Below are 20,049 nucleotides of genomic sequence, written 5' to 3' on the forward strand. Positions count from 1 at the left end.
GATCTCTCTGACTCTCTGGAAAATCCTCCATATCTCTTTGCTGATGACTCCACCCTCTGCCGTACCATCGGTCATCCCTCAGACCGGCAAGCAGCAGCTTCTTCGCTCACTGCAGATCTGGTTAAAATCACAAACTGGTCCAACACGTGGAACATGTCTTTCAATCCGGACAAATCTCACACTCTCACTATGTCTCTCTGAAAGGACTGTTTAGAAAACCCCCGCCATCCACTTTCTCAACAATCCTCTGGAAGAAGTCCTTTCTTTCAAGCTCCTGGGTCTCACTGTCTGCCATAACCTTTCCTGGGAAAGCCACATTTCCAACCTCGCCTCCAAAACCAGTCGCCTACTGGGAATCCTCCGTCGTGCAAAGTCCTTCCTGGTCCCACCTGAGCTCCTGACCACCTACAAAGCTTTCGTCCACATCCTGATGGAGTACTGCTCTCCCCTTTGGGCTGGTGCTCCTGCCTCCCACCTTTCTCGGCTTCACGCTGTGGAAACCAAGGCATTTCGGATCATTGGCATCTCCAGCGATGAGGCTGAGTCTTTGGGCCTCTCACTCTCTCACCGCAGGTTGGTCGGTGGTCTTTCTTTCTTCTTCTGTCTCCTCTCCAGCCTCGCACCCCCCTGCTCTCTCTGTGATTTGTCCCCACCACATTTCGCAGGGCGCTCAAGATCCGCCAACAACTCTCTTCTGGTAAAACTACCAAAATCACGAATCACTGCTCTCCTTCACTCTTTCATTCCTCTTTTTTCCTGCGATTGGAATAAACTCCCTCACTCTATTCAATCCCATTCTTTCCTCCAGGCCTTCAAAACAGCTGTTCACCACCACCTCTTATCATCCCCCATCCAAATCCTCGATTTTTCATTCCCCCGATAATCCACCCAAACCCACCTCCTTCAAATTCCCTGCTTTCCTTCCTGAAAGTCCCTGTAATGTCCATCTTGTATTCCCCATGTTCCCTGCCCCATCCCTCTCCCTTCCACAGATCTCCTTATGTCTGTTCCCCACTGTTTTGTTCTTCCCACTCCCGCCCCTCTTGTCTCATGCCCCCCTTGTTGTGCATTGTGTGTTAGCTCTCACACGAGCCTCGACAAGGTTTTTACAAAAAAAAATCCATCCACAACTTTTTAAGATATCATACAATTAGCCTTTTTGGCCCTATCTCTCAATGGTTGGTGTTGTTTTGTATGAAGCCTGTGGCTGCTGATTGCATCATTTTCTGGAAGCTCAGTGGTGCCACTCATGCAGTGTCCCTATCACCAGTAAACTGGTATGCATTTTACCAATCTTGGAATGATGACAGGCTGAGTCAACCCACTTTGCGTCATTTCAACAGCACGAAAGTGGCTTGAACTCAGGACTCCAAGATCTTAAGCAAGCCACCTTAACCATTTCACTAACCCCGGGCTTTCTCCCAAATGTGAAGACTCACTGAAACATTCTCGGATCCGGATATTCACCAAAATCGAATCAATTCATCCTTGTTACACACCCAACCTGTCCACCAAATTTCTTCCGAATCCATCCACAACCTTTTGAGATATCGTGCTCATAGACAGACAAACAGACAGGGGTGAAAACATAACCTCCATCCACCTTCCATAATAATAATAATAATAAAAATAATAGTAATAAATGTTCCCTGACAAGGAACTTCAATGCAGGAGGAAGCCATTATGACGTGAAAGTCTGCACTATGGTTGTTTGTCCATACTCTGTCCTTTTTAACTGCTGAGCATCAAATCAAGGAAGGAGTGAGTGCCATTTTTAGTCTTTGGTATGACTCAGACAGGTTTCGAATTACCAACCTCCAGACTCAGAATAGACGCTCTAACCATCACATCACCAACTGGGTTAATTATCCTTTTGATTGGTGTTTTTTTAATCCTGCATTTGATAATCTCCTCACTTCTGCAATAGTTCTCTTCTTCGGTGATCAAAAGATGTGCTCGCTTTACGAATCCACCTTTCGATGTCAACGTCAATTGTTGTCAATGGAAGCTATCACTATTGGAACACAATGGAACACTATTGTCAATTGAAACTTACAATACAAAACAATTTTATCTTTACTGGAGCACAGGAAATTGTTCAGATATCTTCAGAGATGGTTTCTCTTAAGGGGCTGTCACACCTTGACGTTTTAGCCAGCGTATGGCAACGTATCAAAATGTATGTAAAACGCTGGCGTACGCTGAACTATTGATGTTTTTTTTAAAAGTTTTTGGCATATTCATAACGAGTTGGACGTATGCATAACGTATTAGTAACGTACACAGAACGTTTGGCGAACATATAGATAACTTATATCAACGAATGCTGAGCGTGCTATCGGCGTTCACAACCTATGCCCAACAATAGTCTTATGTAGGCATTGCGCGGCAGCGTATCGCCGACTATCACGTGGCGGAGCCCATTAAAAGGCTGCCGCTCGACGATTCAAATCATAACCACACTAGACATCGAAGTGTCAAGGCCCTGTCACACCTTGACGTTTTAGCCAGCGTATGCCGACGTATGAAAAATTTGCCGAATATGCTGGCACACGTCGAATACATTATGGGTAAGTTTTGTATACGCTAAGAGCACGCTGAAGCACGCTGGCATACGTCGTAGTACGCCGAGCACGTCGACAAATTTTAAGCATGCTCAAAATTTTTCGATGTATGCCAGCGTATGACTCACACGTTCTGCATACGCTGGCCATAAGTTGTAGGCACATTATGCGATCGTTGACACATGTCGACACACGTTACTTGTAAGTTACTCATAAGTCAAAACACGTCGAGGTAATGTTTAGCGTTCCCGAAACTTATTTCTAACCTATGAGTAACGTGCTTTGAACCTATGTGTAACATATCTCCAACGCACATTGACGTATGTAGATGTATTTGATTGACGTCTTCCGGACAACCACAGAACTTACTGAACATGTTTCTAACTTACAGCTACCGTATAATGGCGTATTGGCAGCGTTTAGGGGAATTGGTATATAAAAATTAGCCCCGTGCAGGAGTGACGGTCATCTCTGCGAGAAATAATACCACAAGTTCTCAATGTTCAGTTATGACCGAAAACTACTGCGCAGTTCGACTGCGCAGCTCCACTGCGCAGCTCGAACTGTGCAGTTTGGTTAAAGATGGCTCGGCATTTTGGCGCGCGTGCACGAAATTCTATTTTGAAAATAAATGCCGACGTTTACATTTCGGGTTTTGAAACTTTTGCACTTTCGGCGGAAAATGTATCAATATAAAATTACCCCCGTGCGGGAGTGACGGTCATTTCTGCGAGAAAATATATAGCCTCCTGAAGGTAGGGCAGTTTTTGCAAACTTTGAAGTCACGTGACATGAAAACAAAAGCGAATATCGAAAATCCGGCCTGACAAAATTTAGATATTGTCCCATAGATTTATATGCCACAATCGAATTCAAGATCGCTTGATATTTTGGAGGAGGTAGATTTTGAAAATCGTCATTTTCGCATTTTTTGCCAACTTTGAAGTCACGTGACACGAAAACGAAAGCGAATATCGAAAATCCGGTCTGAGCAAATTTAGATATTGTCCCATACATTCATATGCCACAATCGAATTCAAGATCGCTTGAGAAATGTAGGAGATAGATTTTGAAAATCGTCATTTTCGCATTTTTTGCCAACTTTGAAGTCACGTGACACGAAAACGAAAGCGAATATCGAAAATCCAGCCTGACCAAATTTAGATATTGTCCCATAGATTGATTTGCTACAATCAAATTCTAGATCGCTTGAGAAATGGCGGTGGAGATAGAATTTGAAAATTGTCATTTTTGCAACTTCAAAGGCCTCATGACCTTGACCTTGACCTTCGGTGACCTTGAAAGTCATACCATCGTGTACGTCTCATCGACCTCTATCAGGATCACTAATGACCAGATCTCCCGCTTCAACTTCATTGTGACCGGATGGACGGACGGATCGAAGGACATCGACACCCATATTATTAGGTCATGCTCAAAGAGATGACCTAAAATGGGCTTCACAGGAGGAACCCGTCTCAGACTCCATGGTGAGTACATGTCCATGTCAGTAGTATCAGTAGTAGTAGTAGTAGTAGTAGTAGTAGTAGTAGTAGTAGTAGTAGTAGTAGGTCCATGTCAGTCGTAGTAGGTGAGTGTGATGGGGAGGGTGTGGGTGATGATGGATCCTCCTTGCGTCCACGTCCACGGCCACAGCCAGGAGACTTCTTTGCAGCAATCTTCGAAGTTTTCTTCGGCTTTTTTTTTTTAATGTTTTTCTACACTGAACTATTGATGTTTTTTCGAGTTTTTGGCATATTCATAACGAGTTGGACAAATGCATAACGTATTAGTAACGTACACAGAACGTTTCGATAACTTATAGATAACTTATACCAATGAATGCTTAGCGTGTTGTCGGCGTTCACAACGTATGCCCAACGATAGTCTAACATATGCATAGCGTGCAGCAGCGTATGGTCGACGATCACGTGGCGTAGGCTATTCATAGGCTGCCGCTCAACGATTTAAATCACAACTAAGCTAGACATCGAAGTGTCAACATCAGCGTCATGCCAAAGAAAAAAAACAAAAAACATGGAGTCTGGAACACTGACGGGTTCCTCCTGTGAACCCCATTTTTACATACCAATTCCCCTAAACGCTGCCAATATGCCATTATATGGTAGCTGTAAGTTAGAAACACGTTCAGTAAGTTCTGTGGTCGTCCGGAAGACGTCAATTAAATACGTCTACATACGTCAATGTGCGTTGGAGATACGTTACACATCGGTTCAAAGCACGTTACTCATAGGTTAGAAATAAGTTTCGGGTACGCTAAACATTACCTCGACGTGTTTCGACTTATGAGTAACTTACAAGTAACGTGTGTCGACGTGTGTCAACGATCGCATAACGTGCCTTCAACTTATGGCCAGCGTATGTGGAACGTGTGAGTCATACAGTGACATACGTCGAATAATTTTGAGCATGTTAAAATTTGTCGACGAGCTCGGCGTACTTGGACGTATGCCAGCGTGCTTCAGCGTGCTCTTAACGTATACCAAACTTACCCATAACGTATTCGACGTTTGCCAGCGTTTTAGACAAATTTTTCATACGTCGGCATACGCAGGCTAAATCGTCAAGGTGTGACAGGGCCTTTATATGGGAACAACATCATGATGCAACAAACAGTCTTTGAGACATATAAAACTGGAACGGCACTTGGTAGGGCGCCTATCTCTGCCAAGCCGAACAGTTTATGTTTTGTACCCCATCGATAGGTCGGATCTGGATACGGACCTGAAGTCTGAACCAAAATCTCTTGACTTGTTCTTGTGACCTACCCGACTCATCCACCATGATTTGTCATAACTCGTCCATAACTTTTTGAGATATCGAGCTATATATGTCGCTTTTGGCCCCATCACTCAATGGTGAATTAAAAAATTGTAGGATCCGGATCTGGATCTGGATCTTCACCAACCCCCCCCCCCCCCCCCCAAAAAAAAAATTCCAAAATTGATTTCACAATTAATCATTAATTTAAGAGTGATTGGCTTTGTTTGCAATGAAGATTGGAACCGATTGGAGTCTGTTACAAGTGGTTATGTTCTTCAAATCGCCTCGAGCATAAACTGCGGAATTCATTTGGGAAAATATTTAAATAACATTAACATTGTTAAATATTCTGTTGTTTTAAATCTTCTTTGCATTAAAAAAACAAAAAACAAAGACTCTTTGTGACCTAATTGATGGAGCTCTCAGGTATGAGTAATAATTGGGAGGACAACTTCAGCATTTTCATTTCAGACAGATGATACATCAATTCGGGAAAAGTTGAATATGTAACCCGAAAATATTGTATTTTTCTGCATCGAAAATAAATCACTGATCAATATAATCATATTGTACTTTCCAAAGGGAGAAACGTTGATGGAGGCAACAATGAACAAATTAAGGAAAAATTCAGGTGTGGGACAACAATTAAGAAATGGGGAGGGGACTACTTGATAACCTAATGGGAACAGGTAGCACCATCACAAAAAAAATATTTAATAAGCTCACCCTCTTCCATTGTGGGAAATAGTGCAAATGTTGGAAAGATTCTCAAAGGGAATCAAAAAAGATTATTGGAGTGAAGTCGATGGCGCGCCATCGCAAATCCGCAAGCTTCCCACTGAAAGCAAAGTTCAAAGATGGCAAAAAAGCTCCACCATGAATGACCCTATGTGAAATTTTGACTTTCAAAAAAAATCTTTTGTTTTGACCTATGTGACCCTAAGTCCCTACACCTGGGGTATGAAAAGGGGGTCAAATCCAAAAAATCGTTTCATATTTCCTGCATTCCCCAATGTTGATTGCATATGCAAAGTTTCATTTAAAAATTTTTCTTAATGTCCTTGTAATTGTATTTTTTTGGTGTTTTACCTTTTGGCCCATCCCAGGGTGCCAGGGGGTGGAGATACCGCTCTTGATAATGATACCAAAAAATGATACCGCTCTTGCAACCTTCATGCCATGTGGTGATCGTAACTACCAAGTTTGGTGAATTTCTGCGCAACCGTCGAGGAGGAGATAGCGTGACGGACGGATGGACAGGCAAATAGACAGAGCCGACTACAATACCCCCCTGTTTTTTTTTTTTTTAAGCATGGGGATAACAAGCAATCAAAGAGAAAAAAACAAAATAAATAACAAACAGAAATACTCGTTTATCTCCACAAGAAGGGCAGAACATATCAGATAATACTGTCAGGGTATCAAGGAGTTGCTAATGTCTGTTGTAGCGTAGTTATTACCTCCGTCCATCACATTTTCATTTGTGTATGTTTATTTGTTTGTTTGTTCTATTTGTTTGTGTGCAGGATATCTCAAAAAGTTATGGACCGATTCGGATGAAATTTGGAGGACAGGTTTGGTGTGTGACAAGGGCGAACTGATTAGATTTTGGTGAACATCCGAATCCAGATCCGACTACGAGGATTTTTTCAGTGATTCTTCACCAATGAGTGGTAAGGCCTAAAATGATATAAAGCACGATAGGCAGGGCCCGAGTAGCTTTTCTCATCAAGAAAATGTTCAAACTGATTCCCATTGACTTTCATACACATAACAATTCTTGCACGCGTTTCTCTGAACGTTTCGAAAGAAACACTGATGTCACCACATTCCTTCCGAATGTTTTCCTTCAGTTCTGCTATATTGCTTGGTCTCATGCGACAAAGCACTGATTTCAGGTGTCTCCAGAAGAAAAAGTCTAGTGGCGTTAATTCTGGACGATGTGTGGCCCATTTTACCGGGCAACGGCATCCTATCCACCTTAAAGGTATTGTTTCATCCAGCCAGGTTCAGTAAGTCGTGGTATCATGTTGGGGTGTCACATCCTGTTCAAACTACTTGTTTCCTTTTCTTTTTTACATGATCTAAGGCTCATAGTGGAGCTCTCACACACACACACACACACACACACACACACACACACACACACACACACACACACACACACACACACACACACACACACACACACACATATACACACACACACACACACACACACACACACACACACACACCACAAGACTGTTAGATGAGACAAACACAGTCACTGAGCTTGGCAGAAGTGCTGCCACTTCCTGGGGTACTCAGGCACCGCCATTGTTGTGACGTCACTGGAAGCCATTCTCACCGCTCTCAGCCGAACGTTTCCTATGGAGGAATTTCCTCATCCCCATGGATGCCAACATATTGGGATTGTCTGTGCTCTTATCCTTTTAAAGAGAGTCCCAAAAAATATGCAACTTTTAAAATGCTTCGTTTGATCCTAAAAAAGCAGTAATTTGGTCACTAATCCTTCATTTCTTGTTGCAGAGACCCTGAAGTTTATTTTGATACCAAGCAAGCGCCAGAAAAATGCCAAGACTGACCGTACAACAACGGACGAAAATTGTTGAACTTTGGCACCAGACGAAAAGTGTCATACAGGTGCAACGTCTTTACTCGAGACATTTCGGTATCCACTTGCGCCATGCACCAAACTTTCGGACAATAAAGTGCACCATCGCAAAGTTTACCAATGTGGGAACCATCTGTGACCTTCACAAGGGTCACAGTGGTCGGAAGAGGACAGGTCGTAGTGAAGAAAATGTGGAAATGGTGAGACAGGCGGTCGGTCAGAGTCCAAAAAAATCAATTCGACGACTTTCTGCCGAGACAACCATTCATAAGAGCACCGTTCAGAGGATCCTTCACCAACACATTCATGGCTTTCCATACAAAATTTAAACGGAAACGGTGCTTATTGATCAACAGAAACGCAAACGACTAGATTTTGCAAATTGGTTCTCAGGAAAGTTGGAGGAAGATGCAGACTTCCTCAAAAAACTTCACATGACGGACGAATGCCATGCTCACCTGTCCGGGGAGGTAAATAAGCAAAACTTTCGGTACTGGGGAACTGAAAATCCTGGTAATGCATCAACTGAACTGGTGCCTCAATCTGTACTCAAAGTCACCATGTGGGTGGCGGTTGGTTGGTATGGGATAATTGGTCCATGCTTCTTTGAAGATGACCAGGGACGCACTTGCACGGTAAACCAGAGGAGCTATCGCGAAATGATTCAGGAATTCTATCTGCCTGAACTACGTACTCAGGCCCGTAGGAGAAACAACCTGATCTAGATGAGAAGCCAGTGGTTCCAACAGGATGGGGCACCGCCCCATACAGCCAGGGAAACAAGGCGTTTTCTCAACCAACATTTTGAGGGCTGCTTTATCTCCCTCTACGAAGATGTTGAGTGGCCACCGTATTCCCCTGACCTTACTCCTCCAGACTTCTTGTGGGGGTATCTCAAGGACAGGATCTATGGAAACCCTAGGCCTCAGACTCTTGATCAGCTGAAGGAAAACATCCACTGAGAAATCCAGAACATTCCTCAGGATACGTTTCCCAAAGTGATGGCGAACATGACAACGCGTTTGCAGGCAGTGATCGGACAACGTGGAGCCTACGTTGAACATGTGGTCTAAAAGAAAACGACGATTCTATACCAAAATTTAAATTTTGGTGGCAATTTTGACATTGGTACAATAAACTTCAACCTTTCAGCTTTCTCTCCAGCCATATATCTTTTTAAAAATATATATGTTATGACCATCCTCTTTGCAGGGGAAAAGTTGTATATTTTTTTGGGACACTCTGTAAATGCTGAACGTCAAGCAAGAAAGCAGGACGTACCAAATTTAGTCTTTGGTTTGACTTGTCCACGGTTTGAACCACCGTCCTCCCAGACTTGGAGCGGATGCTCTCTCTCAATCTCGTTAAAGCCAACATTCATATAAGGAACCAAAACCTCTTGTAAGATTGTGAGGTACCTAGCACCAGAAACATTATCTTTATAAAAGGATGGGCAGAACAGAACGTTACCATGACAATCACACGACACCATATATTATAATTCTCGGATCATATTGAACATGAGCTTCATCGGTCCAATTAGGATTCTCGTCGCTCCAATATCGGCAATGAGGACGATTGTCTTTCCCAGTCACATGGAACGAGGCTTCATCACTCGAGATGATGTTCGATGATATAATGTTGGTTCCACACCAAGCCCGTGCATTTGCCACTTACAAAATTCCATACCTCGGTCGGTATCATCTCCATGAAGAGCTTCAACAAAGGCAACCTTATAAGGAATTTATTTAATTTTAAAAGTGAAATGTCTTTTTTTTTAATGTCTGAGTAGAGACGTTATACAGACGTTATACAGTAGATTGGATGATGTGCATGCAGCTCTGAGATGACAATGTATACACTCTTATTTCGTTAATAACGTGCGTCAGGGAACCGCTGAAGGATTAATTCCTGATATGGTAACAGCAATTAACACAGTTACAGTTTATACTCAAAGGAAAGGGATGTATAATGATATGCAACAAAGAAATAGCTTTCCTGCAGCAGTTCCAATTCTTCATTCATTCACAGCACAAGGTTGCAGGGTAGCATCATCGGCTGTGGCCTTGGCTGTGCTGCTGATGTAATGCCCTCTACTGGTTAAGGCAGGAATTTTTAATTTGTTCATGGTGCCGGCAATAGCTCGCAAACTTCTTGGAAATAACACCATGGGATCGTTAACATCCACAAACGAATGCCAGCAGATGGGAGACCCAGTTTACTGTCCATTCAAGGGACAGCATACACATTGATGAATCAAACTGCCTGTGGATCACCAGGATGACAGTTTATAGCTGGGCTGAGATTCAAACCCAAGCCGGACGGCTCCAAGCCTTTCTTTTTTACAGACTCCTGAATCCAGTGCAGAGTCTAGTATATAATCCAGTATGGACTCCTGAGTATAGCCAGTCCATGCAATGTGACAAAAACAAATACTGCATGTCCCTTAAATCGGTACCAATTTTATTACTTCCGCCAATGAGGTGAAGGAGGTTACGTTTTCATCCCTCTTTCTCTTTGTCTCTTTATCTGTTGGCTGCTCTTAGAGCACCCTTATTCTGGACATTTCCATCTGTCTGTCTGTCCGCGAAACTTTGGTCAAGCCTCGGGGCTAAACCACTCAACCGATTCCAATGAAATTTGGTGGGTAGGACCAATATTTCTGGGAATTGTGTGCTTTCGAATATGGGACCCCTGGCCCCAGCAACGGCCCTTTAAAGTGGTCAAAAAATCGAAAAAAAATCAAAAAAAAAATCAATCGAAAAATCGAACCTTAGAGTTCTGTGCGTAATCTATCTGCTCCCTTCATGCCAATTTGCAGCCCGAACAAATAATATTTGGAGGAGGAGATAGGTTTTGGGTGAGTACATGTCGAACATTTCAGAAACGGTTAATTGCGAATATCTCGAAGAGAAAGAGTCTGATTTTGATGAAACTTGGGTGATATGTGTACAATGTGGCTAGCATGTACACAAAAATGAATGGTTGCTATGCCTCCGTTGCTTGGCAACAGCTAAAATACTTTATCGTACATCGTACACTTATTGTGGACTGTACAAAAAAAAATCAATACCATCCGAAACTGGACCTCCGAGGGACCTGTTTTTTTTGTGCCCAAGGAGAATGTCTCACAGCATCATATAAAAAAATAAAATCTTTAGCGAATAGATAAATGGAATTACCAGGGCTGCCATTTGTTAGAGTCTCTTTGGAAACATGCCTGAAATTTCACAAGGCGGGTTTCTGGGCGCAAACTAAGAGGGCTGTGATAATCGTATTTATTGTGCAAAATTGATTGATAGCTTGTACATGAATATCGGCTCGTCGCGTCGGCCAGCTTTCCATCTAGAGCGAGCAGCCATGTCGCCTACCGGCTTGTTGGGTAGTCCATTTAGTCGAAAATGTTTTTTTTTGAAATTTGTTGGTTCACGAAAAAATATTTTCACGAAAAAAAAAAAGTGACCACTATATTCGTTATTGTCGTGTGTCTGTCTGTCTGTCTGTCTGTCTGTCTGTCTGTCTGTCTGTCTGTCTGTCTGTATGTCTGTATGTCTGTCTGTTGGGTAGTCGATGTAGTCGAAAAAAATTTTCAAAAATTTTTTTTTGAAATTTGTTCTACCCTTATTATCACTTTTTCCGTCGATATTGTTGCGGATTCGCGCCCGCCGGCGTGCGAACGGCCACGTAACTCGAATCACGGCACGTCGCCCACCGGACGGACAATCCAGTCGTGACCCTCTCGGACTAACGCCGGGAACCAGTCACGGGTGGACCTTTCGGCCTCACCACGATCGTGCCAATCGGCCCCCCGCGTGGGATAGGGTTGCTCGCCAAATTCGACCTACCTAAGTACCCACAGGGAGGGTAGACCGGGCGATCGCACCTCGCTGCAGGTCGACTTCGGACACGGGCCATTTTAAGCGACCCGTTCCGTACTATCGGGATAACCGAGCGGTGTTATCGTCGGCCTCGACGGTTCAATTAATTATCGGGCGTATTCAGCCCACTACCAACCCTTTACGTGAAGTAAGATGGAGATTCAATGAAAGAAAAGACGAAGCGAAACGGGAAAACAGTTCAACATAATTCACATTTATTTCGCGATGAACGGAAAGCACACATATACAATTACACCAAAAGCACATGTAAAAGGAGAAGAAACACACAATATTACACAAAAAGCAAATATAAAAGAAGAAGACAATGCAGAGCTATCCGACTACCGAGCACACGGCAACATTTATACAATTTTACTTCACAGACGGCGCCGACAACACATACACTCAAAGCAAAATAAAAGGACCACCCTCAAGGATGAGGCGGGCCTGAGGCCGAGACCGCGTCGGGCCTACCCGTCTGATGATGAGACGCAAAGTGGCGGTGGCGCCCCAACTCCGCGGGCCTCGCGGACAGTGTCTGGTAGGGGGTGGGAAAGGGGCCCCCTTGTCGCACTATCTCAGCGCGGGGGGAAACAGGAGGGGGTTGTTGATGCTCGGGGGAAAGGAGGATGTCTCCCTGTCTCGGGTCCCGCGACGAGCGTCTCCACCACGACCTCGGTCGCGCCGCCGGCCTCTCCCTCCGCAGTTCCCCGAATCCGACGCGAGCACCCCCTCAACCGCCTTCGCCGCCGCCGCCTCTCCACAGCTTCGTCCGATCGCCCTCTCCGTCTCCTCTCTTGACTCGTCCCAACTCTTCACTGGCTCCGCGAACTCCCAACTGCGAACTGCCTTGACTGACGAACGCAGCCGTCTATATCCCCCGTGGCCTCGCTCCTTCACCTTTGACCCTTTACCTCCGACCCTTCACCTCTAACTGGCTCCCCATTGGACCGAGGAAAAGTGGGCGTGAATGCTTTTTGATCTATGAATTTGCATATAGCGACCACACTCCAACGCCCTGGAGGCGGGGCCAAATCGCCCCACGCTCACCGATAGGACGGAACAGAAGTGGGCGTGAGTCGTTTTTGATCCGTTTTCTTCGGAAAGTCTGTGATGTTTCTGAACACGCTGCTCGGTGCGCGCCCTGCACGAGTCCAGTATCGGTGCCCACAAGTGGCGCAAGAATGGTGGTGATACGATGGTGGCGAGTTGTGACGGTAAAGGTCGTGGCTGTTGTCGTGAAGCGGCGTTGTGGTTGGTGGTTGTTGTGTGATGGCTGTTGAGACGTGTTTGGTGGTGGTAGTAATGGCGGCTGGTCCAAAATAAAGATAGTAAAAGAAAAACGGCTATCTAAAAGGGTCGCAGCCCGCATGAATGACATTTATTCCCTCGAAACAACGGGTTTGGGCCTAACTACACATATACTTACAGAGATATCTCACCTAAGGGACCTGAATGGTGGTTTGCGAATTTCGTCAACCACAACAATATGTTTGTCTGTTTGTCTGTCGGTCTGTCTCTCCCTCTGTTCGGTCCAGTGCTCCGTTAATACAATGGCAATTTCGATGAAACGTGGTTGGTAGGTTCATACCATGACCAAGTTGTGTGCAAATGAGAACCGTTGCTATGGACACCACCGTTGCCAAGCAACGGGACTTTGAAATTTTTGAAAAATCATAAAAAAATTATTTTTTCGAAAATCAAAAATCGGGCCAGGAGCGACTGTGGGCAGTACATTCAGCTATATTGTAAAAAAATTTCCAGCCGGATCCTATGAAAACTGTCGGAGAAGATAGACTTTGAATGAACACTTGTCGAAAACAATAAAAAAACGAAGTTTGTTATATCTCAGAGACTATGAGTCAGATATACATGAAACTGGTATGGTAGGTTCATGGTATGTCCTAGTTATGTGTGAGAAAGAACCGCTGCTATGGACCCCACCGTTGCCTAGCAACGACCGAAAAACCTCTAAATGTGGCTGTATTTTAACGAAAAAACAATCTGCAGCATTAACCCTTGAAGCTAGAATCATGAATTTTCTTGTGCTTAATCCTCAGGTCATTCCCCATCGAACGGGCCAATCACGTCAGGTTCTATTGGGTATTCGACTACCCATGTCCGCCTACCAGCTTGTCTGTATGTCTGTCTGTCTGTCTGTCTATCCCGAGCATAGCTCCGTGGGTTTTGGTCCGATCCTGATAAAAAATTTTGGTGGGAGGTTTATATCATGATCTAGTTGTGTTTTTCTGAAAATGGGCATGGTGCGCCCATTATGGGCGGAGCCACGCCCAAAAAACGTGTTTTTAGCGGGTAGCCGATTTCAATTTGCATCTTCTCCAAAGGGTTTGTCGAATCTGGCAGGGGTTTCGGTATTTGTTAGCCCAATGGCACCTGCATAGCCCGACAGAGCTTGATTTTTCATTTTCGTCCCAAGGTCGAGGTCACAAGGTCAAGGTCATAAGGTCACGAACTTAAAAAATTGCGAATTTTGACAAAAAAAATCATACGACCGCCCAAACTTTGAGAGCTAGGATGACAATATTTCTGATGCATAATCTTGAGGTCATTCCCCACCTAAAGTTTTGAAACTATTTTGCTCAATCTCGAACACCTTGTCCATGGCGCCCCCTTCAAGTTTGTTTTTACGCTGATTTCATCAAAGTATGGATAATCCAAGGAGTGCGAAATGCCATATAGCCTATATGACGTTATATTGTTCCTGGAATGTTCCAGAGGAAGTTTTGCACCAAAGGTCATAATCCTTGACCTTTGACCTTTAAAGTTCACAAAGGTCAAATTTTCAAAGTTGTGGGAATCGAACCGGGTTTTCGACGTTCTTCGACGAACTAACTCCATTAAGCTATAGCACGTATCCTGTTTCCTTATTTTAATGTCCACAACATTGTTTTGTGACCTTTAAAGGTTATGCAAAGGTCAAATTTTTAAAGTTGTTGAACGAAACCGGGTTTTCGACATTTTGCAGCTAATAACCTGTCACTCGAACCACAACATGTTGATCATTTTTATAACTTGGTCAAACATTATCACATTGTCTCATCCTTGACTTCTGAAACAATCTACATCGTCAAATACTGCTCGTGAACCATCGTCGTCTTCAGACTTGTTCTGCCCTTATTATCAGTATTTCCGTCAATATGTTTGTCTGTCTGTCCCTCCGTTCGGTCCAGTGCTCCGTTAATACAATGGCGATTTCGATGACACTTGGTTGGTAGGTTCATACCATGACCTAGTTGTGTGCAAATCAGAACCGTTGATATGGACACCACCGTTGCCGAGCAACGGGACTTTGAATTTTTGGAAAAAATCATTAAAAATTTATTTTTTCGAAAATCAAAAATCGGCCCACGTGCGACTGTGGGCAGTACATTCAGCCATATTGTCAAAAATTTCCAGCCGGATTCTATGAAAACTGTCGGAGAAGATAGACTTTGAATGAACCCTGGTTGAAAACAATAAAAAAACGAAGTTCGTTATATCTCAGAGACTATGAGTCAGATATACATGAAACTGGTATGGTAGGTTCATGGTATGTCCTAGTTATGTGTGAGAAAGAACCGTTGCTATGGACCCCTCCGTTGCCTAGCAACGGCCGAAAATCTCTAAATGTGGGGGTATTTTAACGAAAAAACAATCTGCAGCCTTAACCCTTGAAGGTAGAATCATGAATTCTATTGCGCTTAATGATCAGGTCATTCCCCATCGAATGGGCCCATCGCGTCAGGTTCTATTGGGTAGTCGACTACCCATGTCCGCCTTCCGGCTTGTTTGTTTGTTTGTCTGTTTGTGTGCATGACATTTCAAAAAGTTGTGGAAGGATCCGGATGAAATTTGGTGCGCAGGTTGGGTGTGTGACAAAGACGAACTGATTAGATTTTGGTGAAGATCCAAATTTGGATCTGGTTACCAGAATTATTGAATTTTTAAAATGATTCTTCAACATTGAGAGATAGGGCCAAAAATGATATATTGCATTACAAGCCGGTAGGCGGACATGGATAGTCGGCCGTTGCTAGGCAACAGAGGGGTCCATAGCAACGTTTCTTTCTCACACATAACTAGGACATACCATGAACCTACCATACCAGTTTCATGTATATCTGACTCATAGTCTCTGAGATATATCGAACTTCGTTTTTTTATTGTTTTCGACCAGGGTTCATTCAAAGTCTATCTTCTCCGACAGTTTTCATAGGATCCGGCTGGAAAATTTTTGACAATATGGCTGAATGTACTGCCCACAGTCGCTCGTGGCCCGATTTTTGATTTTCGAAAAAATAATTTTTTTTATGATTTTTCAAAAATTTCAAAGTCCCGTTGCTAGGCAACGGTGGTGTACATAGCTACGCTTTTCATTTGTACACAACTAGGTCATGGTATGAACCTACCAACCAAGTTTCATCGAAATAGCCATTGTATTAACGGAGCACTGGACCGAACAGAGGGACAGAGAGACAAGCCGGTAAGCGAACATGGGTAGTCGACTACCCAATAGAACCTGATGCAATGGGCCCGTTCAATGGGAAATGACCTGAGGATTAAGCACAAGAAAAGTCATGATTCTAGCTTCAAGGGTTAATGCTGAATATTGTTTTTTCGTTAAAATACCCCCACATTTAGAGGTTCTTCGGCCGTTGCTAGGCAACAGAGGGGCCCATAGCAACGGTTCTTTCTCACACATAACTCGGACATACCATGAACCTACCATACCAGTTTCATGTATATCTGACTCATAGTCTCTGAGATATATCGAACTTCGTTTTTTTATTGTTTTCGACCAGGGTTCATTCAAAGTCTATCTTCTCCGACAGTTTTCATAGGATCCGGCTGGAAAATTTTTGACAATCTGGCTGAATGTACTGCCCACAGTCACTCGTGGCCCGATTTTTGATTTTCGAAAAAATAAATTTTTTATGATTTTTCAAAAATTTCAAAGTCCCGTTGCTAGGCAACGGTGGCATCCATAGCAACGGTTGTCATTTGCTCACAACTAGGTCATGGTATGAACCTACCAACCAAGTTTCATCGAAATCACCATTGTATTAACGGAGCATTGGACCGAACAGAGGGACAGACAGTCAGACCGACAAACATATCGATGGAAATACTGATAATTATTATAATAAGGGGAGACTAGATTGACTTGTCATAGGATCCAGCTATGTCACATCAATAGTCATAGGATTCACAAATAAAATGATAGTAAAAGTGATATTGACGGAAATACTGATGATAAGGGTAGGAAAAAAAAAATCTCAAAATTTTTTTTTTTTAATTTTTTTTTTCGACTAGATCGACGACCCAATATCTCAAAATTCCCAATCATTCCCACATTTTTGTGGGGTTGTCCAGGGAAAGATTTTGGTGCAAGTCTTTCAAGATAATAAGGGTAGACTAGATTGACTACCCAACAGACAAACATATCGACGGAAATACTGATAAGGGTAAACGAGATTGACTACCCAACAGACAAACATATCGACAGACAAATAAACCAATGTCACCCGCAGGGTGACCCGTATCTTGCCAAAAGGTGACCACGTGTGACTTCTTTAAGGTCACACTGAGGTGAACAGAGCTGCTATCCACCACGAGCGACTCCTTGAGGAATATCTGCCTACGAGAGATTCCGATGAGAATCGTTCTACAGAGTAACCGTGAAAAATATGCGTTTGCCTCATAACGTCACCAAATGACATCATAATGTCTCAAGCTTGACATATCTAGAAAGCACTCATCGAGGTGTTCAATTTGAGGAACTACACGATATGGTTCCTAAAACTTGAAAATTTGACCTTGGGGTCAAATATGTTTGACCTGAGGCACTAACCATGAAGGTCAAGGCCAATCGCCACCAAAAATTAATCAGCTGAGGGCCAGACCATGAACTATATTCCCATGAAGTTTGAAGACGATCCGACCAAATTTTCAAAAAATAAGGGTTTCATCGACTCCCCTGATTTGCGACAAAGTGACCTTGACCTTTGACCTTGACCTTCAAAATTTTATGCGCTGAAAGGGACCTCTATAGGCCTCTGATATGCGAAGTTACAAAAATTTCCAATGATAACTGTGCTCTGCAGAATTTTTTATACGTGATTACAGACAAACAAACAAACAAACAAACAAAAAAAAAACATACAAGCTGACTAACATATCTTGCAAAAACTTCGTTTTGGAAAGATAAAAAACATATCGACAGATAACAGACAAATAAAACAAATGGAACCACCTTTTGTTTTTTTGTCTGAAAGATGTGAGAAGATCACATGACCAGAGCTACATGATCACATGTCAAATGTTGTTCATGGCATTTCCCGTACCATCTGTGCAGACGTTATGGACAATTTCGTTCCACGTCTCCAGACCTGTATTTCAATAGAAGGTGGACATATTGAGGACTAAACTAAACTTCAAACATCACTCAAACTGTTCCATATTCAACTGGAATGCTGTGTATGCTTGTTGTATTCAATAAATAATGGGTACTTATTTTAGGGACACTGTACATCAAATAATCAAAATTGCTGACAAGTTAATCATTTGATCAAGAAATAGAACTTATTTAATAGAGTTGAGGACAATAAGAATATTGCTACTTTAATGGCCCCAATCATTCCCACATTTTTGTGGGATTGTCCAGGGAAAGATTTTGGTGCAAGTCTTTCAAGAACTGGCTAGCAAGACATTTCGAATTTATCAAGGTTGCCAATGATAACTCATCTACTCTTTTTGCAAAAAACCCATCATGGCCTCTTTTACATCCACCGAGTAGTTATAGCAGATCATCCAAACTTAATGAGATAACACCCTGCCAAAAAAACACAAATCCAACATTTAATTGCAGGAGTTGGGTTGGGAATCAAACCCGGACTAGACAGTTCAATGGTAACTATGCAAGTTAAGTATGCTAACTCTGCACCATCCTGTTGGATTTAAAGACTTGATACAACATATTACCTTCAGCAAAACTGCTCCATTTGAAAAAATAAAATGATAGTGGAAGTGATAAATCATGGATAGCGATAAGAATTACATTAATCATCATGACATTTAAAATTAGTTTTCAGCGATGACATTCAGAGTTCGTCCGGTAACATCACCATTGTTATATTATATGCATGACTTGCATTGCAATTTAATATTTAAAATAATTGTCACAACCTATAACAACGAAATCAGTTCCATAAAGAAAACTACTATCGGCTTGGTAATAAATATAGATATACTGTATGTGCAACCGTCGTTTGCAAAGTGTTCATAACACTTGAAGAGGAAAACTCACAATAATAGCTTTCCCTCATGTGTGTATATATATATACACATACATACATATATATATATATATATATATATATATATATATATATATATATATATATATATATATATATATATATATATATATATATATATATATATACACACACACACACACACGTACACATACAGTTTAAAAAATATATATGATAAAGAAAGACCCACCCCCACCTCTCACGTATGAATGGAGGTAATAACCAATCAGCTCTCAGCGAATCAATTAACCCAGTTGGCTAGGATTATATAAATCAATCGACTCCTCCCATACTCTTCTAGCTGAAGAAGCTGCATAAAGTAACCATGAAAGGCGAGCCAAGGTAAGCTCTTTGCTGTTTCAAACCCCTCCCAGAGTTCCTCCACAGCTGTAAAGGCATTCACAAATAGTACACACATGAGAATCCCAATGCTAAACACCCCCTCAGCTTTGAATTTTTCTTTGTCATTTATAAATTGACTGCTTTCGACATTTCATCCCAACATGTTTTTTCTTTTTTTATGTTTTTTTTTGCTGGCGTGGATATATATATATATATATATATATATATATATATATATATATATATATATATATATATATATATATATATATATATATATATATATATATATATATATATATATATATATATATATATATATATATATATATATATATATATATATACATCTCTTCTTCTTTCGGATGCTCCCGTTTGGGGTCGCCACAGCGGATCATCCGTATGATCCGCATAATGATTTGGCACATGTTTTACACCGACGCAACCCTTCCTGACGCAACCCTGGTTGCCTCTTGCGACACAGGGATATGGTACACCTATTTTAACCAGGGTATACACCGGCCCAGTACACTGGTCCTCATTTCGCC

The 20,049-nt window shown here is 42.4% G+C and overlaps 1 long non-coding RNA gene across 1 annotated transcript; it reads left to right on the top strand.

Moving 5' to 3' along the window:
• The first annotated feature begins 6,878 nt into the window (after nt 1–6,878).
• Nucleotides 6,879–9,116, top strand: LOC147019607 (uncharacterized). The gene is made up of 3 exons (XR_015062029.1): nt 6,879–7,021; nt 7,202–7,335; nt 7,881–9,116. It is a non-coding gene; the product is annotated as an uncharacterized LOC147019607 (long non-coding RNA).
• The last annotated feature ends 10,933 nt before the right edge of the window (nt 9,117–20,049 follow it).

This window comes from Eptatretus burgeri, chromosome 9 (assembly GCF_056783735.1).
Source record: "Eptatretus burgeri isolate ZD-2024b chromosome 9, Ebu_testis_v1, whole genome shotgun sequence".
NCBI lineage: Eukaryota > Metazoa > Chordata > Myxini > Myxiniformes > Myxinidae > Eptatretus > Eptatretus burgeri.